General features: G+C 37.1%; 1 long non-coding RNA gene across 1 annotated transcript in view; it reads right to left on the bottom strand.

Annotated features, from left to right (window-relative positions):
- LOC309647486 overlaps positions 1 to 12544 on the bottom strand; it is a 527314-nt gene extending 514770 nt beyond the window's left edge. Inside the window, exon 1 of the long non-coding RNA XR_014256076.1 lies at positions 11428 to 12544. This is a non-coding gene — a long non-coding RNA (uncharacterized lncRNA). The remainder of the gene's footprint in view (positions 1 to 11427) is intronic.
- Between the last annotated feature and the right edge of the window lie 14921 nt (positions 12545 to 27465).

Below are 27465 nucleotides of genomic sequence, written 5' to 3'. Positions count from 1 at the left end.
CCTCATTAACTCTCTTGCTAAGGAGTTGCTTCCTCCAACAGATTCAGAAAAATGCCACTGCCATTTACTTTGATTTAGAGAATGACTCCTCTTCCCATCTGTCTTGCACTGAAACTTTATTTCTGAATACTTTGTTTGGAGTCATGTAGGTGGTTATACCGTGGCAGGCAAAGTTTTTGTTTTTTTAATTCTTGCCTTTTGAGTTAGGAAAAAACTTTCTATATTTTTCTTGTCTGTAAGGGGTCTCCCTTTGGGTAGAAAATGGATGCCAAAACACTCCTAATTGCAGCAGTCTGAAACTATATTATTTACTTCTGCATGCCTTCTGTTATCTAGGCTACATATGTCTGATTCTTGAGAGATCTGAATTCTAACGTTTGCCAAAAGATGAGTCATCAAGCCATAGCTAATAAAATGTATACTACTACTACTAATACTATGAATTAACCCAGCTAGACTTTTAGAAGCTCAGATTTCATAAATAGGAAACAAGAAAAAAGAAGAAATACTCCCCTAATATTTGGATGCTCTCATACTATTTGAGAAATAAATATTTTAAAAAATCAAAAGAAAACATTAAGAAAAACTTTGCCAGAGAATGCCTTTTTTCACTTTCATTTCATGAGCTATAACTATTGCCAGTGCTATAGCCATCTCTCCAGTAAAGCACCTTATGTTTAGCATGAGCCAAATGAAAGGCCTCTAGCTATTTTACAAAAATTAATTATTAATGACTGTTTGATTTAACTTTAGCTCAGGCCAAGAAAAGAGCCTTCTACTCTGCAGCTTCTGTTTCTACTTGAGGTTTTATTTTGTTTTGTTTCCATCTTGTTTCCTATTAAATTGCATCTGTTTATCTCCTATGTGGATTCTGTACCCAGTATAATGACAATTAGGCTATTTGTCATTCTCGCTCAAACCTCAGAAAGTTACATACTTTTTAAAGGCTTTAAGAACCCTTCAAGATTAAAGCCCAGCAGAAAACTCCTCTCTCCAGATTTGCATTTTACAATCCATTATTTGTTATTGTTGTTTGCCCTCTCAGAACATTGTTCTTTATGTACTGCTGTGAGTTATATATACATAGTCCAAACTCATTATCTTTTTCCCTTTGTCTATCCAAACCTAAAACGCAAGAGAAGACTCTCATTTTCCATACTTGAGATAATGCTTCAAGCGACAATGCCTCAGCTGAACAGCAGACCTGTTTTAAGCAACCTGTTTTCAACTTTGAGCTTGAAATGTCTAGGTGCATGTCATCTGTGGCAATTCATACATAAACCACTCCTGTTTCTGATTTCTCTAGGATCCTAGTGTCTGAATGAGTTGTTCTAGAGAGAAAATAATAAATGAAACATCAGACTAACTGCTTTCTAGCTCTCTTGGCTCATAACAATCTTTATTGTTGCAGACACTCCCAATATATATCAACAGAATCAGATTCAAGACACAGAGCTCTCCTTCATGATTTTAACCACAAAGGACACCTTCTCCCTTTACACTATTTCTAATAAAGTGACACGTTTTCCTTCTAAGGTTCTTTTATTTAGTATTGGGAGAACCACAGACAAGTAATTGTCTTTTCCAAACCATGAAATGTATATTGCCCAATAGCCTGAAAAAAAAAAAAAAGAATAAAAGTTATGAGATAAAGGGGGCACACAAGAAAATCGATTCTAGTAACATAGAGTGTGTGTCATTTTAATCATTCTGCTTTACTCAGCTACTGACCCAAATCACTGGAAGTCTATCTTACTCACTGAGTCAAGCAAGCTTCCAAATAGTATTTTGAATAAGGAATTGCTGTTACATTTTTTTTAGTTGAAATAAGCTGTGGTTCAGCTTAAAGAAAACAGTCCTGGTAGAGTTGATACAGCTGCCAAGAGTAGGATGTTACTTGTAAAATTTACTTTTAGGAAAAGATTTAAGATCCTTTAAAGACAGATTTATCAGCCCAGACTCAGATAGTGAGTATAGGAAATCAATATTATGAATAAAGTTATTACCCATAAAAGTAAAATATTTTGGTACTTCTGTAAAATTACACAGCTATCTGAATAGCATGCTCTGCCTGGAATAGAACCTAATATAATAAGGCTTTTTACACATTATCTTGAATACTGATGTCTGTCATCACTCCGTTGTAATATATGTATGTAATATATATATAAAATAAAATGATAATTATATAAAATCCAGATAAAAATAATTATAATTTCTCATGCACATGTTTGGTGGTCTGCTGACTGCTGGCTGGGGCAACCTGGTGATGGATACAGGAAGAACTGCCCCACTGACCCCAACCCAAATTGTTAACTTGTAAATTCTTAAACTAAATAGATACATATTGTTTTAAGGCAGTGAGTTTTTCCAGTAGTTTGTTACACAGAGTTACTGGGGCTACAGATAATGGATGATCTTTTGATGGAGGAAAGAACTGCATAAAGGGAGGCATAAGGGTACCAAAGAAAATCCTCCAATTCTCCACTGCTGCCCATCAACATTCTAGAGTCCTTGTCTCCCTTTCCAAGGTATTGCTTTAGTCTGCAACCTTGGTTGCTAAAACTTCATCTAGAGTTAGAAGAAAAAAAGGATTTAAATCCTAGTTCTGGAGCTAATTGCTTCGTTGAACCTCTCTAGGTTTCAATGTCCTCAGTAGTACTACCTATGATATGGAGTTACTGTGGGAAGTGTACTGGGAAAATATAAATGATTCACATGTTGCCTGATCCATAGCACATGCTCAATAAATGATAGGCACTAAGGAAACACTGGCCAATAAATGACCATGTGTTTTTCTCATTCTTCAGGAAGCCAAATGGGTGAACATAGAGAAACAAGCAAGGGCAAACCCAAATGCACAAGGACTGGTCAAGCCCCTGCTTTGCCAAAGCTGCTAACATCTCGCTGGACAAAGCAAGTCACATGCCTGACACAGAGTGGAAGTGAAGGGACGTAACAACGCTATACAGCAAATGGTTTGAAAACACGAGGTTGGAGGATTGGGCCCACTAGTCAAATCAATATACCAGAATCTATAACTTTTAATATTATTTCTGAAGACTCCGTTCACCCTTGGCATTCTCAGGCTATGATTCCACAAGAACAGTGATTTACAATAAATATAGATGTAGCTATATAAAATGACCCTCCAGTACTGCTGGGCTCCATCATCAAAGAAGCACTGATTGCTTTGCTACTCAAAGGTGGTAACTGGACCAGAGGTTTTGACATTTTGCAGTGCCTTGATAGAAATTTAGAATCTTGGGCCATACCCAAGGCATACTGAATCATAATAAACATTTTAACAGGATATTCAGGTGACTTGTGAAAAACCACTGGCTATTAGATTTAGAATTCTGTTCTTAAATTTGTTCTCAATTGTGTTTGCTAGAGAAACAAACTGATATAATTAGAGGATTTTTAACTATAAGAATGGGAAACAAAAAATGGGTTTGACTTTCCAGTAATAACCTAATTTTTAAATAGATAAAAGCCACTTCACCAAAGAATATATACAAATAACCTATAAGCACGTGAAAAGATGATTCGCTCCATTAGTCATTAGGGAAATGCAAATTAAAGCCATACTGAAACCCACTAGAATGGCTGAAATTAAAGAGACTGAAAAGATTTGCATGGATGTGGTGCATCTGGGACCCTTATAAAACTATTTTGGAAAGCAGTTTAACAATTTCTTACAAAGGTAAAGTTGTACCTACCACCACAGACCAGCAATTCCACTTTGAGTACATATCCAAGGGAAATGAAAGTGTATATCCACCAAATAACATGTAGCAGAATGTTCATTGTAGTTTTATTCATAATAGCTAAAACTGGAAATAATCCAAATATCCATAAACGGGGGTATGGATAAACAAAATGTGGTTTATTCATGCAATGAAATACTACGCAGCAGTAAAAAGGAATGATACACAGAACATACATGTATCTCACTGACGTTATTTTAGAGAACAAGGTCAAATACCAAAAACCAAACCAAATACCAAGGTCAAAACAAACTTATTGTGTGATCCCATTTATCTGAAATTAAGGGACAGGGAAAATGAATCTATTTCTATAGAAATCCGAATGGTGGTTTTCTGTGGGGTGGTGGGAGATGTGACTTGGATTAATCATAAAAGAACAGAAGAGATCCTTCTACAGTGATGGTGAGCTATTGTATCTTGCTTTGGGCATTTTTACACAAGTATATCTATTTGGCAAAAACACATTGAACTTTGTGCATTTTATTATTTATAGATTAAACTTCAATAAAGAGGTGTTTATCACCTCACAGTTTTCAAATCACATATTCCCACATATGATCCTGTTTCAACTCCCCTGTGGGTCCAGCAGGGCAGGTGTTATTATGAACTTTACAGATGAGAACATTAAAGCTCAGAGAGAGGTAACTTGCTAAAGTCTCCCGCAGATTTAATCATTGTATCTGCTGCCTAACTCATTTCTGCTCCTCTCCTTCTTTATTCCTTGGTGATTAAAGATTAAAGATCCCATGGCGAATGTTCTGATAATATACTGCTATGTAATAAACTATTCTAAAGCCTAGTGACTTAAAACCACCCCTATTTTGTGGCATCTTATATTTATGTGGGTCAGGAATTCAGGCTCCACATAACTTCTCTTCTTTAAAAGACACTGCTAATATATCTGGTGAAGAACTTGTAACCAGAATATATTAAAAACTCTGAAAACCCAATAATATAAAAGCAAACAATCCAAGAAAAAGCAGGCAAAACATTGAAAGACGCTGCACCAGAGAATATATATAAATGGCAAATAATCCCATGAAAAGATACTCAATATCATTAGTCATTAGGGTTCTGCAAATCAAAACCATGAGGAGATACTGCCACATAGTAATTTAAAGAGACTAAAAGAAGATTAGTGGTTGTCTGCCTGGAGACAGGAGCTGAAGGAAGGAAGAGGAGGTATCACAAAGGGACGCAAGTTAATTTGGGGAGTGACAGATACGTTCACTACCTTGACTGTGGTGATGGTTTCCCAGGGGTATACACAAATCAAAGCACATGAAGTTATTCAATTTAAATTTGCGCAGTTTATTGTGTGCCAATTGTACCTCAATACAGTTGTTTAAAAAAGAGAATGGAGAGAAGGAATCTTCCCTCCCACCTCTCATCCCACCATGAAAACCCAGAAATTTAGAACTTGTGGAGACATTAGTGTTAAAGAAATCTGAGGCTGATACTTTATGTTCCAAATGAGGAAATCACACCTCAGACAAAAGAGGTGATTTGCCTAAGGTCACACAGCTGTTGGCTACAGTTTCAAACTCCTGTCTCTCTACTTCCTACTGATCTCTGCAAAAAGGTGCCTCGTTTTACAATTGCAAAGGAAACACACTCAAAGTGTTTCAGGATCAATTAATCTGATTGAAAGTGTGATTTAAAAGTAGACTAACATAGGTACTAATTTAATTGAAGGACATATAAAACTCTGATTTAAAAAAGCCACAATCTGTCTGGCCTAAAGAACTTGAGGATAGAGTTTGGAATAATCACAGGCCCTGGTAAGTGAGTGGGGGAATCCTGGAAAGGTGAGAGCTAGAAAAGGAGAATCCCAAATTTTATTTATAAATTCCACCCAAATCTCTGTTTAATCCCTGAGCCATGCATGCATAAAACAGTCAAACAGAAGATAAAAGAACTAAACTGATATTGGAGTTGCTGCCTAAGATACAAAGTTGGCAGTTTTAGCCCATTCATTTAATTGCCTGCTAAAACAATAAAATCAACACTCTTCAGAAGAATACAACAGAATCCAGAGACTCTAACACAACATTCTGGATACAATTCAAAATTACTAGACATATTAAAAATAGCAAAATGTAATCCATTTTCAACAGAAAAGATAATCAACAGAGACTGACTCCAAGATGGTCCAGATGTTAGAATTAGCAGACAGGAATCACTATTATAGCTATGTTCAATGATGTAAAGAATGATGCGGCTTAACATAAACTCAACTATTGAGGTATTCTTCTCTTAGTCTACTATCAGACACTGAGTAATAGCTTACTATTTTCTGGAAACTATATTGACTTCTGTGGGATATCTTTTCCATCCCTCACCCAAAGGGATTTCTGATCCCAATACTCCACTCTTCTGGCCACAGGTAGGTCCAGGCAGGGGCTACATGATCCAAACCATGTGAACTTAAGTCTCTCCATAGGATTTTTCATACTGAGATTTGGGATAGAGATTCTGAGATGAAAGACTTGAAAGCTATTGGTAGCCGTCTCCCACACAATGGGGAGAAAGTTGATCTTCAGTAGAAGTAAAGTAGATGCAGCTTCCCTAAGAAGGAAGGCACATAAAAAATCTTGGCAACATTTGAATACTGGTTCCAGTTGATCCTGAGTCCAGCTATATCCACTGGTTACATGAGATAACAAATTCCCACATTTTTGTTTAATTTAGTTCAAATTGGAATTCTAATAACCAAAAGCTAAGTGTTTTGTAAAATACAGACCTGAAGAACAGAGAAGATGTGTCAACGGAAGAAATCACAATGTCAAAATAAGTAATGCCAGAGAACTTTCAGGATAAAGAGTAGTTTCAGAGAGAGAGATACCAGAAAACACAATGAAGGGCTTGCTTAGCATTTGCACACAACCTCTTCTTTCCACTTCTGCTTCACTTGAGATAAAACATTGAGAGAGGTAGACAGGAAGCAGCAGTAGGAACTGAAAAGTCTTTGGGAGGTTGCCAAGGAAACCATTCGTTCATTCATTACTAAAGACTTACCATGGTTGAAGGTGTATATGGGTTGCTAAGGATACAGCAATGAGCAAAATAGACAGTTCCTCTCCTCATGGAGCTTCAGGCTTGTGTTGTGTTACTTTTGAGAAAGAATACTATTGCTGTAGCATAACTTGAGGCCAAGGAAGATGTCAGCTTAACACACCAAAAATCACAAGCTGCTTCTGGCATGTGGAACCAGGTAAGAAGTTGCTGGTACATTGTCACAAAAAAAGAGAGAATTCCAGAAAGATCAATGATCAACGAGCCCTATAAGCATGTTGAATCCCATGACAGATCTTCATAAGGAAGAATAGATATGCCTCAATGAAGAGAAACACAAAGGAAGGAAATTGGGAGGATGTTGACATGCTAGGAGGCATGTTTCTCCAGGGATTCAACTCTCTAAGAAGCCATCACCACTCTCCTCTCTACCAGGCTTGGAGGAGAGGGGTTGTCTATAGATGGGTGCACAGCGTCCTTAGCGTTAGCTGAGCTAAAGGTCACGGACAGTGCATGATTAGAACTTGGAGGTCTGAAAGCAGACTTCTGTAACAGTGTGAAGGGTCCTTCCTTTTCCACAGGAGAGTTGGAAACACTGACCACAGCCAAACCAAGCAGTTCTGTGGCCTCATTTAACAAGTAAATGAAATCTCAAGGCCATCCCATGGTGTCAGCTGTCATCCCAGCCATCACATTCTGCCTGGCAGGCTGGGAAATGAGGTGCAGAATAACATATTCAGCTTTTGCCGATGAGCGCTGGCTCTTAGGCTCATCAGTCAGCCCTGGTATACTCCAGAGTGTTCCTGGAGGGGCTTTCAGCACCAAAAGTGTTTTCTGAAGGCAAAATTCTGTACAAATGGAGGAGACAGTACCTTGATTTTACTCAACTGTCAGATGGCTCAAGATCATCCAAGTTGTCTGTGTTGTTAACAAGCCCTGTCTTCTGTCAAGACTGTCTACCCAGGAGTATCCCCAGCAGTCCTCAAAGTCTACAAACTCTAAAGTAGATCAAAGTGCATACGTGTGAATACATGTATGGGCAGCTGAAAACCAGATTTGAGCTACATCTGCCAAGCTGTCTGAGCAGGTCCTCAGTCAACAGGGGTTGTCTTTGGAGATGGGACATTTTTCTTGGATTGAGAGTCCTCTCAAGGACATTATATCAGGTGCACAATAAATATCTCTTGAATGGATCATGTTTCCAAGAACAGCTGAACATAGTTTTGTGTCTCAGCAGTTGGCTTAATGAGACTGAAGAGCAGTGAATGGCTGCTGAGCAGTAAAGCTTTGTCCAGGAATCAGGGAAGGCTTCCCTAACACAGTGGCCTGGAGGATGGGGAGAATGAACCCAAATTCAAGAGAGAGAGGATTCACCTTTGAGGCAAAGGGAATGTTATCTGAAGGCCTGGTGCATGTGGCTGGACCAGAGCAAGTGAGGAGTGATGAAATGAGGCTGGAGGGCGAGCCAGCTGGCCAAGGCCAAAGACAAGGGCTAGGGAATGCAGCCCGCACTGGCGGCAGGGACTGCAAGGTTCAAGGCAAAGAGTTCGGGTACAGAAAGGGAGAAGAACTGAGGCCAATAATTCAATTCACCAGTGAAGACCACCATTACCACATTCTTTTAAGAATTAAAAAAAAAAAAAAAGATAGAAGGAGGTTTTAAATTGTTTTGAAAATAACTACAGATTTAATAAAATGAAAATAGTGATGACCTCACTCTTCCTCTGGAATGCTAAGTACCAGGAGAAATGGAACATGATATGGTAGGTTGAATAATAGCCTCCCCCCCAAGAGGTCCCCATCCAAATTCCCACAACATGTGAATATGTTGTCTTACAAGGTAAAAGGGACTTTGCAGATGATCAATTAAGGATTTTGAGAGGAGGTGATCCTAGATTATCCAAGTAGGCCCAGTGTAATCATCAGGGTCTTTATAAGAGAAAGGCAGGAAGATCCAAATCAGAAAGAGATGAAATAATGGAAAAGCAGAGGTCAGAGAGGAGAGCAGATGTTATGGTGCTGGCTTTGAAGATGCAGGAAGCAACCCTGAGTCAAAATGTGAGTGCCCTCTATAAGCCGGAAAAGGCAAGCAAACAGGCTCTCCCCTAAAGCTTCCAAAAGGAACCAGCCCTGCTAATGCTTTTATGTTAGTCCATGAAATTGATTTCAGACTTCCAACTCCCAAAACTGTAAGATAACATATTGGTGTTGTTTTAAGCCACTGTCTGTGGCAATTTGTTAAAGAAGCAATAGGATACTAATATACACGGTCTAAAGAAATTTGAAGGGGAAAAGTTGTGCCTTAAATTTATTTACCTGCTAAGTTATTTTTAATGTATGAAAGAAATAGAAAAATACCATCAGGAAGTCAAGGGCTCAGTAAATATACTTATTTATAGCAATTTATTGATCAAATCTCTGTTTAGATAGTTTCAATGAATAATATCACTTCATTTCATAATACTCCTTAGATGCTACTGAATTTTTGTGATCAATTTTTTGGTTGACTGTAATATGTCTTAAGTAATTTTTCAAGAAGAAGCACGTGCATGTTTGTGTCTCTACGAAGATATGTATATTGCTGTAGTACATAAGCATTAGCTTGGCTTGTTTTAAATTTTTAGGGAAAAATCTTTTGTTCTTAAACATAGCTTTAAATGTTTTCATGTTGAACAATAAGGAATAAAAATTAATCGAGCTTTGTGTTAAACCTCAGATCTTTATGAAAGATACAACAACAAGCAAAACATAAAATAATTCAGAATAGAGTTAGTTACGGTTACTGTCAGGCAAAATCAAGTGAAATCAATCAAATGGACAGACTTTTGGCATATCCAATTTTTAGAAGAGAATAAAACACAAATAAGACTATTAGGAAAGATATATAAGAGAGAGAGAGGGAGAGATTAACATTAACAAAGAAATATTTTTTACGATCACTATTAAAACTTTGCCTTTAAAAAAATGGACAATATCTAGATAGAACTGTAATGCTCAAAACTTTTCTCAGGACCCCTTTAAACACTTAAAATGTATTGAGGAACCCTAAGTGCCTTTGTTTATGTTTGTCAAATCTATTAATATTTACCATATTAGAAATTAAACTAGGAATTTTTTGAGTTAGGAATTGTTTTTCATTATTTTTTGTTAAAGAATAGTTGATTTACAAAACTAGGAATATTTAAAACACAAGAACATGTAAGCATGTTTTCTCTTAGATATCAGAATAATGACATCAGTACACATAATTTACTTTCTGGAAAACTCCATACACCCAGAAGAGAATGAGAATAAAAGAGCAAACAACAGCTTGGTTTTATTATGAAAATCATTTTGACCTCACAGTGTCCTAAAAAATATTTCAGACTGCACTTTGAAAATCAGTGGTCTAGTATAAACTACCAACTTACAATTGTGTAATGAAAATTATCAAAATTAATTCAAAGAAAGTTTAAAAATAAAAAAAGCAGAATAAACCAAATACCTACAAAGGACTTGAAAATGTTATCAAAGATTTAGGTACAAATAAGACTCCAGCCTGAGGTGGGGCTAATAGAAGTTGTATATAACATCCTAAAATAGAGGCCAAAATAAAAGAAGGAAACTAAAAATCAGTTTTATTAATGAAATTAGTGCAAAAATATTGAGTAAAATATTAATAAGTTAGAGAGGTGGGTTAACAGTTAATAGTGGTGGTCAAGGATTGGTCTGGCCAAGCTCTGACATCAGTGCTTTTTCATGAAGCAAGGTTACCCACTAACCCCTTTTGCCTGCAATGCTGCTGAACTTTTTGCTTTATCAATCCTTTTCCAGTTTTGTCATTTAAAGAGCTTTAAAATTTCTATCCTCTGTAAGAGTTATTCCTGCCTTTGCAGTAAAAGCAGGAAACAAAATTCCTGTATTGATAAAATATCTGAACCTATGTAAATGCTTAATGATGTACTAATTTCCTGAGTAGCTATAAGCTTGCACACTTTTCTTAAAAATTGTGTAAGAATGTAAGAGTATATTAAATTATTTACCCACACAAAGAATTGTTTTTCCCAGAAATTCAATGTTGACTTACTATTCATTTGATTCATATTGTTAATATATAGTACATTACATTAAGAAATTTAAAAATATGATTTCAATAAATGTCAGAAAAACATTTGCTAATATTCACCATACTTATCACTGACTTTTTAAAGAAAACTAAGAATAAAAGAATGTTTTTCAACATAATAAAGAATATCTAACTTATTCCAATAAACAACATAATACTGGATAGTAAAAAACTAGAGTGATTTCCATTTAAATCAAAGAATCGCATTAGAAAATCTTTAATCACCATTATCATTTTACATGTTTCCAAGAGATATTAGAAAGAAATGGGACAAGAAGCAAAATTATACATTTAACTGCATAAAAAAAATTTTAAAACCATGTATTAAGAAGACAAATTGAAAAGTAAACCATGAACTTGGAAAACATATATAACGATCTCTAATAAATCAATAAGAAAATTGCTTACGTGCAATATTAATTATCTATTACTGCATAACAAATAATCCCCAGATTTGGTGGCTTAAAATAGTAATCATTTAGTATTCCTCTCAGTCTCTGGGGGTCAGGAATTTGGGAATTCTAGGTTGGGTCTCACCTGAGGTCATAGTCAAACGCTGCAGTCACCTGGAGGTTGGCTGTGGCTGGAGGATCCCCTGCACCCCTGGTTCACATACGTGGTGCTGGCTGCTGGTGGAAGTCCTCACTTCCTCTCCTCAGGGACTGCTTGTGCATCTTCATGTCACGATGGCTGGTTACCTCCAGAGCAAGAGACCTAAGAGATCACGTCAGAAGCCACGAAGCTTTTTATGACTTAATCTTGGAAGTCTTAGTCCATCAATAATCAGCTGGTCACATAGGCCAATCTTAATGTAAAAGGGAGATGTTCAAGGGCCTGAAAACCAGGATCACTGGGGGCCCTCTTGGAAAATAACAGCTGCACACACCAATAGGAAAATGTGGCCAAAGACATTCGTGGACAGTTCATAGAAGAATAAATACAAATGGCCAATTAATGTTTTAAAATTTCAATCTCATTATATTCAAAGAGAGAGAAAGTCGAATAAGAGAGTATTTTTCATACATTACAAATAGATAACTCAAAGTAAAAACAAAAACAAAACAAAACAAAACTTGAAAAAAAAATACAATGAAAAGTTTCTATTCCACTATCCCAAACTGAAGCAACTCATGCTACCAGATCCTATGTGCCTTTCTAGAAAGATTCTTTGCATATACAAGCAAATATGTGTGTTTTCATAATTAACATCTTATTGTTATTTTTAGGCTTATATTATATCCTGGAGTTTATTTGGTATCAGTGCATATAAAACTACCTTATATATTAATTTCTGCATCAAAATTGTAGTGGATATTGAGGTTGCTTCCCAGTGACCCTCCACTTTTCCACCTCCTTTGTGTCACTGCACTAAAGTTTGAGTGAGACTCATAGCATCTGTAACTCCAGGGGCGTTGTCCCTGTCCAACAGTGATTATTTCAGTGTCAAATGGCCAATGTTGATCCAATCAAAATGAAGCCTAGTTTTGTTTTTTTTTTAATGATTGGGGAGTTGCTCCCTCTCTCCATGAGATGAAGAAGCCCAGAGCATTTTTTAATCACAAGTGGAGGCAGCCAAGCCATGTATTTTAGCAGATAATGCAGAAGGCAGAGCAGAGAAACTAGGTCTTTGGGGATAGTAAGAGTCAAGAGGGGGCTTCCCCACGGGCTTCCCCGGTGGCGCAGTGGTTGAGAATCTGCCTGCTAATGCAGGGGACACGGGTTCGAGCCCTGGTCTGGGAAGATCCCACATGCCACGGAGCAACTGGGCCCGTGAGCCACAACTACTGAGCCTGCGCATCTAGAGCCTGTGCTCCGCAACAAGAGAGGCCGCGACAGTGACAGGCCCGCACACCGCGATGAAGAGTGGCCCCCGCTCGCCTCAACTAGAGAAAGCCCTCGCACAGAAACGAAGGTCCAACACAGCCAAAAATAAAAATAAAAAAAAATTAAAAAAAAAAAAAGAGAGTCAAGAATATGAGAGTCAGGAGGTTAAGGCCACCCTGAAGTCCACTCTGCCTCTGGACTGTCAAGTTATCAATGGATTTTCTTACAGTGTAAGCCAATTTGGGTTAGATTTCTGTTATTTTTAGCATTGAGAGCTCTAATTGATCCAGTAGTCTACGGTGTGACTATACCATATTTATATAACCAACCTCCTATAGATGGATAGTTGGGTGGCTTACAGACTTTGGCTATTACAAACAAGGGGTCATGAATATTTTTGTACACATGACTTTGAGACCAAGCTTGAACATATCTGGAGAAATCCTAGAAACTAATTAAATTGCTATCAAAAGAGAAATGAAATTTTAGCAGGAGTTTCCAAGTTTCCCTACATAAAATTTGTAGCAATTTTTACACATGTTCACAAAATACGAAAATATCTGTTTCTCAAACACTCATTGACACAGTGTTATCAAAGTTTTTAATCATCAAAGATTTTGTTTCCAGGAGCAAAAGTTGATAAAGTTTATTTAAAGTTGATAAAGGTATCATAAAGTAGGTACCCCTGTATGCTTCTGTTTAATTATGTACAACCTTTCTGGGAAGCGGTCAGCAATTATGAATCAAGAAATTAAAATTCACTTTTTTAAACTGAGATTTAATTGACATATAACATTATGTATGTTTAAAGTGTACAACATGTTGATTTGATACACATGTTGTATTGCAGTATAATTACCACTGTAGCATTAGCTAACACCTCCATCACCTCACATAATTATTATTTCTTTTTTCTGGTGAGAACAGTTAAGATCTTGTCTCTCCACTTTGGGGACTCAATCATGAGGAAAAGTTCAGCGATGTGGATAGTGGTTTATACATAAGAAAACACTGAATTATTATTTTTAAAGATACTGAAAATAAGAACAATTTGTAAAATAAGTTATGGCTTATACATAGGATGACTATTATCTAGACATTAAATATCATGTTTTTGAAAAACAATAATAGTGAAATATGCTTCTTATATAAAATTAAATAAGCATTCATTTAAAGTAACATGCTATTTTTGAAGTATACACACTCATACACACATATGTATATGTATTCCTCTGTATTTGACATATATGTATGTATAAATATGATTTATATATCTATATATGCATATAGGTGTTAAAGGATTTATGCACCAAACTATTCTGGTTTTTCTTTTCTTGGCAGATTTAGCAGTAATTGATTCTTAATTTCTTCTTAAAAATCTTCTACATTTCTAAAATTCCATGTAATGAACATGTGTTATTTCATAATCAGAAGAATGTACTATTCCTTGACTTTAGCTTGACAAGAAATTTGAATTCATAATTAATTGGAGGAAGGGAAATGAAACATCATGAAACTTTCTGGTTCATGAAACTTTCAACGTGAGTGAAAAATGAATATTCTCTGACATTTCTGACATGCTGATATCTCTACTTAAGACCCTCCATTTTTTAAGTTGTTAGGCCATGAAAATATTCATTACCTATTTTAAATACCTCTGCCAAAGCTCATACAGATTTTTTGGAAATAATTAACCTAGCAATATGAAACTCCAGAGCACAGGACACATATGACAGGAAGTTAACATCCAAAATACAGACTGATGTAAATAAATAGTTCAATATTTTATTCATTCAGTTTTCATTCTTTCATTTCTACTTGTATTATGTACCATAATAATGAGTAAAACAGATTGTTATCTTTAGAATGGGAAAATAGACATTCACACAAATAAATGTAAGTTGTGACTTTGAAAAATGTCACTAAGGGAGACAGGCAGCATAAGTAAGGTCCTTAAAACATGGACCCCTTCTGTTGGATCCATGGACCCCTTCGTGGATCTGATGAGATTGATCCCTTCTGTCACATACTAGCTATGTGACCACGGGAAAGTTACTTAACCTCTCTGCCCTCAGTTTGCTGATATGTAAAATGGAAAATTTTAAAGTATCTATTTCATAGGATTGTTATAAGTATTAATCGAGCTAATATTTTAAATGCTTATATAATGTTTGACACATAGCAACTTCTAGTTGAATGTTTCATAAATAAGGGAACAGAATGGAGTACATGTATAGAGCACATTTAACAGGGAGAAATAAATGACTGAGATGGCCAGAGAAGTCCTTCCTGCATGACTGGTGATTGAATGGCAAGAGCTCCCTACTTGAAGAGCGTGGGGTGAGGGAGTTGTGTATTACTAAAGCACAATGTGGAGAAAAGTAAGGACAGACAATGCAGGACGTGTTTGGCCACATTAAATATCTGGGGTTTTATTTTACTAAACTGTTATACAGAAGGTGTGACTTGATCAGGTTTCTGTTTGAAGAAAAAAAATTATTCTGACTATGGAGTAAGGACTGAAAGAGGACAACTGACCCTAAGGGAGAGTCTGTTAGAAAATGATTACAATACTCTAGGTGAGAGTATTCTAGAACAAGGGCAGAGGCAGTAGAGAAGAAAGAGGGACACATTGGAAAAGCATTGGGAGGAAAAAAAACCCTTCCTAGTGGGAGATCAGGTATTGAGAATAAGAGAGAGGGAAATATTAAGATTAATTCTTGTGTTTTCTGGAGCTATACTGAGTCAAAGACCACTGGGTGTAAAGACTAGAAGTGGCAAATGGAGCGTGACTTTGAATCTAAATAATTTGAGTTTGAGGTAACATTGAATCATCCAAGTAAAAAGATTATGTACGCAGTTAGTTATATGAATCTGGAGCTCAAGGGGATTGCAAAGCTGGAATATAATATCAAATTTTATTACATGATAGATATTAAAACCAAACTGGAAAAGTTTGATTATAAGGTGGGACAAGGTAAAGGGATGGAAACAAGGATAGATGGGAATTTGGGGTAAAAGAAGGATTGTCAGAGTTTGTTTTAATGGAGAGCTTCAAAAATTGATAAGAAAAAGCTATTTGAGAAGATGTTAAATATACAAGACAAGGAAAGTATAATCAATAGCACAAGAATTTTGAGTAGGCAAATAAATGAATTAGGCTTAAAGAAAAGAAGACCTCTATTGAGGAAAAGGAGGATGGGATAGATCCTGATGTAGGATCCAGAGCCTGTAACAAATAGCCACCTCTTGTTCATCCTGCCCAATCAACATAATGTCATTGATATGATGGATGCATGCAATGTTCTGTGGGCTCCAGATCCCCTTATATCCTATTATTAGAGAAGGGGGATGAGTTAACATAGCCCTAGGTAGGGCAAACCTATTAATAAATACTTTTGTCCATTCCATGAAAATATGGACTATTTCTGATCCTCTTCTCTGAATAGAATACAAAAAGAATGCATTTACCAAATTAATGGGCCAGTGTCATTTAGCTGAGGCTTTCTATATCTCCTCTAGCAACAATGAAACATCTGGCACAGCGGCTGCAAACAGGGCTACTATGTGTTTGAACTTGCGGTGATCTACAGTTATTCTCCAGGATCCATCAGTATCTGAAAGAGGCCAGACTGACAAATTAAAAGGAGACAAGGAAATGATAAGGGACCACCACCCCACTATCTGTGCCATGCTCTACTACACCCTTGCCCCAGAATGTGTGAGCCAGCATGGGTGGAGGAAGTTTCAGAGGTTTCTATTAGGCTGTCCTCATTATGTTCTCTCTTATCTAACAGGCAAAATACTCAACGAAAAAATTATCCCAACTACAAGTATGTTCATCCTAGTTATGCACTCGGGAAATGACCACTGAGTAGATCCGTGGAACCAGTGGACCCATTAGAAACTGGATTTTAGTCAGAACTCCATTTATTATCTTACCTTCATAAACCAGTATTCTAGCAGGGGAGCCATGATGATGCTTTGGTTCCCCGAGCATCAAATTCACTTTCTACTTGTGTCTAATAGTCCTTGAAATGTCTGAGCATTTCCCTCTCCCAAGTATGTAGTAATCTGAGTAAATGACTTAGGTCTTTCAGGGGAGGGACTGTGAAATCATTATAATATACAATTGCCAGGAAGTTGCTGTGACCTTCTTCCTAGGAATGAGGCCACCTGTTAGTCAATGGGTTCCAGATCTGAAAATTGGCTCAGGTCCTAGAACTGAGCAAGGGATTATGACTTTTTATTAGACTGGTTGCACTCAGCTTCCTGACACATATCTACAGCATGATTTAGCTAAGAGAAATGAAGGCACATGTTCATACCAAAGCTTGTACATAAATGTTCACAGCAGCTTTATTTGTAATACCCAAAAGCTGAAAAAAAAACCTCAAAACATCCATCAACTTGTGAATGGATAAACATAACATTGTGGTATATTCATACTCAGCAATACAATGGAATTTCAATACATGAAGTCAATTAAAATATGAAACACCATGGGTGGAAAACTGCAAAATGAAAGCAGACAGAGACAAAAGCAACTTATACGATTCTATTCATATAAATTCTGGCTGGAAAAGGCAAAACAATAGTTCCAGAAATATCTGTAATCACCTAAGTCTATGGATTAAAGGAGGACAGGTTTCAAAGATGCATGAGGAAACTTTTTATAGTATTAGAAATATTGTATATCTTGATTATGGTATGATAACTGTATGTTAACTACCAAAATTCATCAAACTGTACACTTAAATGGATTTCACTGTATGTAATTATGCTACAGTAAAGCTGGAGGGAAAAGGTGCTATGCTAAGCACTAAGGAAATAAAAGGATATTAAAAACAATATCCCTGTACTCAAACAGTGTATAATTTTATAAGCAAGAGAAAAATATATAGAATATGTTGAATAAATACATAATGTGAGGCATACCATGAAAAGAGTTCAAAATGTTATGAAGATTTACAGGTGAAAGAGGTCACTTCCATCTGGGGAGCTCTGACAGAGCTTACTGAAGGAGGTAACATTGGAATTAAATCCTGACAGATGGGTTAGATAGCTAAGGGAAGAAGAAATTTCAGAAGAACTGGATTAGGAAGGCATTTATCTTTATTTATATTTATAAAAACCATGGAGTATATTTGAAAAATGTTTAACTGGGACATAAATTTCATATAGGAAATTTTTCAGAGGTAAGGCAATAAAGACCAATTAGAGCCTACAATTCTAGTGTGTAAGCAACAGAAGCTGCTGAGAGTTGTGTGGCCAGAACTTTGTTTCAGATGAAGATTATACTGGTAGCTCAGTGCAGGATGGATTGAACAAGAGGCATGGATACTGTACTAGGATATGGTACTGAAATTTTCCAGTTTGAGAATGCTGAAATAAGAACAGATAAGAAAAGTATACATATGAGAGTTTGTAGAACAAGAAACTGGGGACTGACTGGATATCTTGGTGGAAATGAAAGATGAGAAAGATCATCCTCAAAGAATGTTTCCCCGTAAAATTAATATTGAGCAGAATCATTATCAGAAGTCTCTGAAAATTCAAGTTGGTTTGGATTAGGTGATTACCTGGTCACTCAGTGAATAGTTCTGGAGTACCAACTCTGCACCAGACAGGATATGTAGGATGTACAGTGAGGAACCAGACGGATAAAGTCTTTGTCTTGAAAGGGTTTTTATTCTCGTTTGAGAAGACAGACAATAAGCATGCAAATATTTGTGATTTATTTTAAATATAAGGTGATTCATTACAATTAGGAGATTGTGACTTCAGTAGAGTATTACTCTCGATGGAATACTACACATCAAATTGTGTTTATGGAATCAGCAAGTTATTAAAAAATGGAGCTAGTGAGCATAGAATGCTACTGAAAAGGAAACTCAAAGAAAGTAGCAGTTTCAAGAAAGACACAAGCATGTTGAAAGAAAGAAAAGGAAAAAAAAGAAAGAAAGAAAGCGAAAGAAAGTTCTTGAAGATGTGAAATAAAGGAAATAATTAATAGATCAAGTTCTGCAAAAGGGATGGGATTGTGAGCATAGTATAAACCACTGGACTTGAGAGGAAAATGAATCTTCTTTCTCCATTATAAGAATTAAGAATAAGGTGACAGATGAAAATATTAATACAAAGTAAATGTAAGGTGGGAAATACCTGAGGGAATATGAGTTGGGAAATGTTTGACTGTTTTTTAGATGGTGTTATTAATCTTGGCGAAAATAAAAGGGGATATGGATTGGTTTCCAGGTCTGAAGAGAGAAAAACATCTATGGAATGGCAGCTATGAAGACTAGGGCTCTGCATCATAGCAACTGGCTAGCAGGGTTCGCTGAGAGCTCATCAAAGGTTATTGGCCATGAATTTAGAGCACCTAAATCAGCATGACTTTCTCCAGCAATCCAAGAGCAGAGAATGTAAAAAATTCAGGTTGTAGATCAAAGTTAAATCAAATTAAATACATAAATAAATGAAAAATATGGAGGAAAGTCAAGGGCATCAGGTATTAAAACGTGTTATTGAAATGGATGATGATGATGTGTTCAAATATAAGTTGAAAATTCAGAATCTTGGGGAGAAGTCACCATCAGTCCATGATAGAATGGCAAGCTGATAAGAATAAGGCAGTTGTAAAAGTGGAAAGAAGACTGGAGACAGAAAGCAATAGCAGAAACTAAGATAAAGGATTACAGAAGTTCCTAGAAATAATATAGTCAGGATGAGGTGTTAGGCCTTAATTAAAAGTATTGTATAAAGGTTTCAAAAGTATTTTTTCAAATTTCAATCCACTGTTTATTTACAGATCTCTATGTGAAATCCCAAGGTGCTAATTAAAGTCTTTGTAAACATTTACACATAGTAATTTCACAATTCTTTGAGGAGATATGAAGAAGCACTTCCCTTTTGAACACAGTTTATTTTTACAAGTGGTTGTTATTAATGTGAAGTTTAAAAAAGGAAACTTCAGATGCCTTCTCGGTGCTGTTGGCGACAGTCTCTTTTTTGGCCAGAAAAGCATGATGATGTGATTGGATTACAGACTAGAAAATTCCTAAATGGGCCTCATGCTACATTTATGATGATTGAATTAGATTCTGTTACCCCTAGGGTCTGGTAATCAACTTGGGGAACAAACAAAAACTAAAGAAACAGAAGGGAACATTCTCTCCTAATGTTCTGCTTCTCAGAAGTAGAGAAAATGAATTTTTAAGAGCTACATTATTTTGACTGGAAGAAACAAAACTCTGGCAAGGCAGCAGGTGGTTACCGTTTTGAAACAAAAATAAGCACAAATTCCCATACCTTAAAATTCAAAGTATTCTTCTGAATTTAGTCCAACTGAGTATCAGTGTCTCTTGAGTATTGATGTCCAGGGGTGAGCTCTGAAATGCTAATACAATGAATGCTGTATACTCTGGGTCACATATTCAAAGTCCCCCCTGAAAGAATAAGAAACAGAATATCTTACCCCTCCTTGTCTTATAAAAGACACATTTTTGAAAGCAACATCTATTAGGGAACACCCACGGTAAATATTGCCATGATAATAGAACCGAAATATTCGGTTATACCGGTTCCCTAAGAGCATCCTTTTACATTACCTGAGCAACACACACAGTCCTGTGAAGTCTCCCCAGAATAATCTGCCTGTTTTAGATGAATTATAGAATAGCAAACTGACTACATTGCTTAGTCCAATTTGGTCACATCTCTATAGATGTGTTTGTTTAGTTTGTTTTCTTCTACAATAGAATAATTTTTTTCTCTCCTTTTCTGGAACGCAGAGAGGAAATTCATCCTCTTAGTGTGGTTTAGAAGTTTTGCAAAAAGCTGATGGTCTGCACTGATAGGTATAAAATGGAATCAGATGGAGCAAGGCCTCCAAATTATACAACACCAGGAGACATTATTCTCGGAGAACACAATAATGGGCCTCCGGGGGTGTCATTCACATTATATTCTATATTGTGCGATATGGTGGCCCCGTGGAGAGCAGATGACAAATGAGCTGACCAGGTAAGTGTGCATGATCAAATGTTTGCTGTGTGGAACAGGTTGTCTATTCATCTTGCAAATAATAGGAAGGGCTAAAGTTCTGGCTGGCACTCTTTTAACCCCATGGGAAAGATAACATCATTTTCTCATTTTATACATAAAGAAGCTAAGTTAAAGAGAGATTATGTGCCTGGCCCTGGGTCATAAAGCTAATCAGCGGCAGAGCCAAGATTTGAAAACAGGTAGTCTGACTCCAGAATCGGGGCTCATCTGCTTTTTAAGTAGAGATCCTGTTTTTTTCCCCAAATCAAAGAAAAACAACAACAAAGCTTAGAGTTCATGCGATCTGCAATGAAAGAAATATTTGGTATGTAACTTGATTTATTATCCAGGCTGGGTCTTTCAAAAGCAAGTACTAGATATATTTTCTAGAAACTTTTAAAAATATAAAGCAAAATAGATTGACAGTGACATCTGAGAGAGCAGATTTAATTATGTAACAATTACTCCTTCCCTCTTAATATGGTAACATCAAATCTGCACAGAAAAATAAAGAAACCAAGAAGGCTTCTTTAGAGAGGATTATCACATCCTACTCTTCACTTTCATCTTTCTTATTTTAAATGGAACACAGCAAAAGAAAAGTATGGGCTATATTTTGCCATATGTTTCTTTACCTTTAACATAATAAAATTAAAGTTAATAAACAACAAAAGAGAAATACATGAAAGCCTAGATTTATAAAGAATAAACCAACTATCCTAAAAGGGAGACCATTACTGATGCAATTACTTTTCTGTTGGTTTTATTCACATGCTTCCTGATGATGTCATATCTGATTTTTGTCCCTTCTCTGATAATGCCTAATTAAACTAAATTCTTCAGGAACATGAGAGAACTTTTCACAGTACGTTATACAGAATTTTATAACATAATTTGCTTTTATCCAACACAGAAACTATTTTCCTTGAGTTAAAACAAGCACTGCTGATTTAAATGTGCCAGGCAACCACATAATATAGTTTTTTCCGGCAAGATGTATCTTCAACTTGACAATGTTCATACATCATTCTCAGATCCTGACAGTTAACATGATTGTAAACATTTTACAGCCACACTTGTAATGTATGCCAAGGTTCCCATAAAAAGAACTCTGGCAATTGGTGGAAGGCTTCTCAATAAAATGCAGCACCCTTCCACCTGAAATAGCGATTGTTAAAGATTGGGAGATACAGGCATTCAGATGAATGTTGCTTGCCAAAGTCAAAAGTAGCAAACACACTTTCAGATCCAACTTGACTCTGTACCCCAAAATGAAAGTCACAAAACAAGAGTGAAGACATTATCTTCAGAGAGCAAGGATGAAAATTTCCATCTTGAAAGATTTTAAGAATAAAAAAAGTTTCCCACCTAGGTTTAAAAGTGCCAAAAAGCAAATGCCTTAATGAGAACTAAAATTCCTTCCAGAAAAATTTTGTTGATGTTTCTGGAGGTTGATGTAGGAAACTTAAATTGAACAGAGTATGAAAGCCACTTCTTGGAAAGCTCAAAAACCACAGGCTTGTTTCTATTGATCAGGAAGAAAAGTTAAGGCTGTATGCAATTTATTTTGCCATCTCTTTGAATGCACAGGAGTATTGCACTCAAGAGTATCGAAAATATTCTTTAGGAGAGAGTGACACCCGTCTCTGGTTGTAAGGAAGAGCACACCCTGAGTCCTCAGCTGGCTGAGTTCTCTGCCCCAAACAGCGAGTCTAGGGTGCACTTGAGACAAGGCTTCCCATATAGAAAGTGTCAACATGTGTCTTGGGAAAAGCATAAAATTCGGTTTTTCCACCACCTTGTCTTTTATTGACCCAGCAAACAATTCATATTTTATAAAATATACATTGAAGGGGAAATTTTAGTCAAGACTGAAAAGTGAATTTGAGAAGCAGAAATAATGGTGTGTGTGTGTGTGTGTGTGTGTGTATTTACTGATCTTTCTATTCGTCTAGCTGAGCCCGGGAGAATGAGTGATGCATGATTTAATAAAGGGATGTAATATCAATAAGAGCTTTTCCTCATCCTTTGTTCTAGCTGGATTAGAAGGTCAGTGTGATTTTCCAAACAAATGCTGCTTATGAGAATCCATGGCAGAAAACAAAGATAAGCAACAAGGCACAAACAAAACAGGAAAAAGTAAGGAATTGGAAGCTTTTGTTCCTTATTTTCTCCTTCTTCCTTGCCCCTCTTGTCACCTCCCAACCTGAGCCTCTCTGCCTGAATCCTGTGGGCAATGAGCAGTGGTTAGGGTTTTGCTCTTTTGTTTCCAAGTAACAAAAAGCCACTTGGGTTATCCCAAGGGCAGAGGTACCTTAAGTATAAGCATGCTCATCTGAAGAATTCAAGCTGCTGTGCAAAATATTCGTTTACTTTCCAGCTGTCTCTGTTCATCCCTGTTTCACGATACGCGTCATCTGTCTTTTACTCTTTCCACCTACTTATATCTTTTCTGCTCCCTTACAATTTCAGTTTGCACAAGGCTTTGGCTTGTCACAGTTCTGATTCATGACATCCTTTAAAAAAAAAACCTTCCTATTTTGCTTTGATTTCAGATTCCCAAGCTAGAGAATGTGTTCGCCTCAATTCATTCTTGTGTGTCCAGTCATGGTTCATAAACATTTGGTCACTGTTATGGCTTGAAGTGTGTCCCGCCCAAAAGATATGTTGATGTGTTAGCCTTCCTGATACCTATGAATGTGACCTTATTTGGATAGGGTCTTTGCAGATGTAATCAAGTTAAGATGAGGTCCTTAAGGTGGGCCCTTAATTCTCTATGACTGGTGTCCTTATAAAAAGAGGGAAATTTGGGCACAGGCAGAGAGGGAAGATGGCCATGTGAAGACGGAGGCAGGGATTGGAGCCATACTTCCATTGGTGACAGAATGCCTGGGGCTACCAGAAGCTGGAAGAGGCAAGGAAGGATCTTCCCCTAGAGGCTCCCTACCAATACCTTAATTTTGGACTTCTGGCCTCCAGAACGGTGAGAGAATACATTTCTGTTGTTTTAAGCTGCTCAGCTTGAGGTACATTATTATAGGAGTTCTAGGAAACTAATACAGTCTCTGTAGTCCGTTGTTCAACCTTAATCCAAATATTTAGATGGTGTCTTATGTCCAAAAAAATGACACTTTTGCTCTTTGGCTGAACTTGTGGAAGACTTTTTTTTTCCTTTGAAACTATGGGAGTAAGTAGCTGATGTCCATGTCTCTTGTCAAGAACATACCTGGTAACTATTGCTGAGAAAGATCTTCTCTAAAAAAAGGGAAGGAAGGGTCTGTTCTTTTTTCAGAGGTACATGGTTTATTCTCCAATTTCTGGGAAAGAGGAACTTTTCAAAAGGAAGAACAATCAGTTCTTTCTTCTAAAATTGGCACTAATGAAATTCCTTTAATATTTCTTTTTTCTCCTCTACACAAGGTCTCATACTTTTCAAAAGACAATTTAAATACTTAACATTGAAGAATTTCACACTTAACACTGACCATCATTCATCATTTTTTGAAGTCAGCTGTGCTTATTAACATCATGGAAAGTCCTAAAACCTGAGCTAAAGCCCAAGGAAGAAAGAGGCACAATATGCCATCCAACATATCCTATTCAGTCCCTTCAATTTTTAAAATTGAAATATAATTGACGTATAACATTGTGGAAAGTTAAGGGGTACAACTTGTTGACTGGGTACATTTACATATTGCAATATGATTCCCAACACAGTGCTAGCTAACACCTCTATCACGCTGCATAAGTACCAACACAGAAGTAGAAAAATCAGGAAAATGAAGATGTGGGTCAGTGGAGCTGAGAAACAGGAGGAACTCTGAAACAATTCTTTGTAAAGGGCCAGAGAGGAAAGGTTGCTGGCTTTGCAAGCTGTACAGTCTCTGTCACAAGTTGTAGCACAACCAGCCATAGACAGCATGCAAATGAATGGGCATGGCCTACTTACAACCAAGCTTTATAAAAACGGGAAAGGGGATTGGATTTGACCTGGAGGCCATGGTTTGCCAACCCCTCTTCTAGAGGATAAGTGCAAACACTCATGGTGGTTCTTGATGAGGCTCTTCATTGGTTTGCACTCAGCATGGACGTGTATAACACTCTATCCAGGAGGAGGCTAGCTTGAATGACCTCGTCCCTTCCCTGTTTCTCCAAAAATGGGTCTCAGCCGCAGTCAGTTCCAGCGTAGGGGAACACACGTGGTCAACGATAGCACCTTCAAGGCATAGAGGCATGACCCCAAGGGGCCTGGTGCTCCTTGAAGATGTGTTAAGACCTTCCTCTGTCACTTGGAACAACTTAGAAACACTTGACATTCAGTGTGTGCTGGCAGTCACACTTCACCATTTGTTGACAGATTGCCACACTAATGTTCTTTCTCAGAAACAAAAGCAGAGGGAATCCTTACCACAAGCATATCTAGATGCAAAACCCCAAATAGATCTATAGCCTCATAGACTGAACAAATTCTTAATGACAGTAGAATGCACATGAGTACCTACTGGTGTCCCTAGAGGCACAAAAAGAAGTTGGTACCTTGGTCTACAAGGACAGGACACAATATACACTGTCACTGGCCACAGAGACACATAACTCCTGATGCCATCCTGGCCAGTCCTCAGAGCCATTCGCATGGTCAACAAAACTCACAACGACCTTGCACCCACCAACACAAGCTCAGAATGTTGCTACCTGCAACAACTCGTGTCAAAGACTGACCAGAGATGCCACGCAGTTTTCTGACCCACCAATGTCCAAATATCCCCAAGACCCTTGGCTATTAGACTGCACAGACATAAACCACTTCTGTTTATAATGGAGTATCCCATCCCACACACACACACACACACACACACACACACACACACATAGCACATTTCAGCCCCTATCTTGCCAATGATGTGCTGGATCTGGCTCTTAAGAGCTTGTCAGAGCCAAATGTCAAACTTCCAGAAATTTTTTGAGCCTGTTGACATCACGTTGTAGCTTAAGATCAGCCATCTTGGGGGTATTTATTTTATAAACATTAGCAAATACTACAAATCAGGATCTTTCCCCAGAGAGCTGAATGTTAAACATCTACCAGAACAGCACTGACCCTGGTGCCCTAGTGCACCAGCCAAAATGTCCTTGTTTTTTGTCCTTCTTGAACTGACCAGCCACTCTATCACCAAGTTCCAGCTTCTCAACGTCTTCCATTTTGGAATCACCCCCCTCCCCCACCATAGAACAATAATGAAAAAAAATCAGCTGTTATGTCTCCCATCAGGAACAACAATAATGAAACAAATAAAATTAGCTGTTATATCTCCCACCAAGAACACATCTGGTCCACACATCAGAGAATTCATCTCATAATCACTCATGCTATTCCTACAGCAGTGACAGCTATTATCACTGCAATCATTTTCTAACCCAACCCCACCACCTACAGATCCTCCAAAAAGAGGCATAAAATGCTTTTAAAAGATTAAATTTAAAAGTGAGCATTTAGTAATGAATATTTTAATTCCAGACTAAGTCAAAAGGAGCACAGACCTCAAAAGAAATACAGAGTGAGACTAATTCCTCGGATAAGCTGCTTCTGCAAAGTCGAGAAGAAAGAGCAGCTGTGAATGTTGGCTTTAATCCAGTGTGACAAGTTAGGGATGGTCTGCTGCTCTTCATGGAAACTGTTCACAACTCCACTCTTTAAGATCTATAACAGGGGTTGTTTATCCCTTGCAGGTTTCAACTGATTTCTTTCCCACATAAAGGGAAATAAGCCTTGGTCTAAGTGTAAACCCTTCTAGACTGCAATAACATAAGGAGATGAATCCTACTTTTTCATTATTTTTATAACTGCACTCCTTTTGCCCTATTGTGCTAATGAGACAGAAAGAAATACTGATATAAAATGGCTGATTTATCAATAGATTATTCCTGAAATTTACACATAAAATGCAATTCTGACTAAAAAAATCACCATTATGAGCCAGCCATAATGTATAAATTTCTACCATTAGCTATTCATCCCTTTGGTTTTAAAAAGTGTTATGTTAAACCATTCAAATTTTAATACGAACCAAATTATCCAAATTTTGAAAAACGTACACTCTCCACACTATAATCTCTGAATGCCCAGAGATTTATCAAACTGCAATAAAGGAATACATACATGAAACTCAGACTTGATGAGGAGAGATCTTCATGGAGATCACAAGGTTCCTTTGAAGTGTCTCTGAAGATGGTACTAGGACAAGTTTATCTCCAGTGTTGCAAGGTAAGAGGTTAGGTAACATGCCTAAATTCACACATCTAATAAGTGGTAGAGCTGAGAGTTGAGCCAAATGTATTGTGTTGCTTAGGGGAGTAGAACTGGGGGGGGGGGGACTAATCTCTGGTAATGTGCAACAATCCCAGGAATTATGTATAACATGTCTTTGTCCTGAATGTCAGCTTCTCCAGACTATGAAAATGTTAACTGGTGTTTTGTGAAAATCCTTGACCAGACAAAACATGATCTAATAATTTTGTTTTCTATATCTTGAAACCCATGTGTTAGGGATTGAAAGGAAAGTGATAAGGGTAGTTTTCATTTAATAGTACTTGTATTAGTTTCCCATGATTGCTATGACAGATTACCACAAACTGTGTGACTTAAAACAGCAGAAATTTATCTCCTCATAGTTTTGGAGACAGAAGTCCAAAACCAAGGTGTCAGCA

This window comes from Balaenoptera physalus (assembly GCF_965194825.1).
Source record: "Balaenoptera physalus genome assembly, chromosome: 18".
Taxonomy (NCBI): domain Eukaryota; kingdom Metazoa; phylum Chordata; class Mammalia; order Artiodactyla; family Balaenopteridae; genus Balaenoptera; species Balaenoptera physalus.
This window is presented reverse-complemented; position numbering and strand designations above follow the sequence as displayed.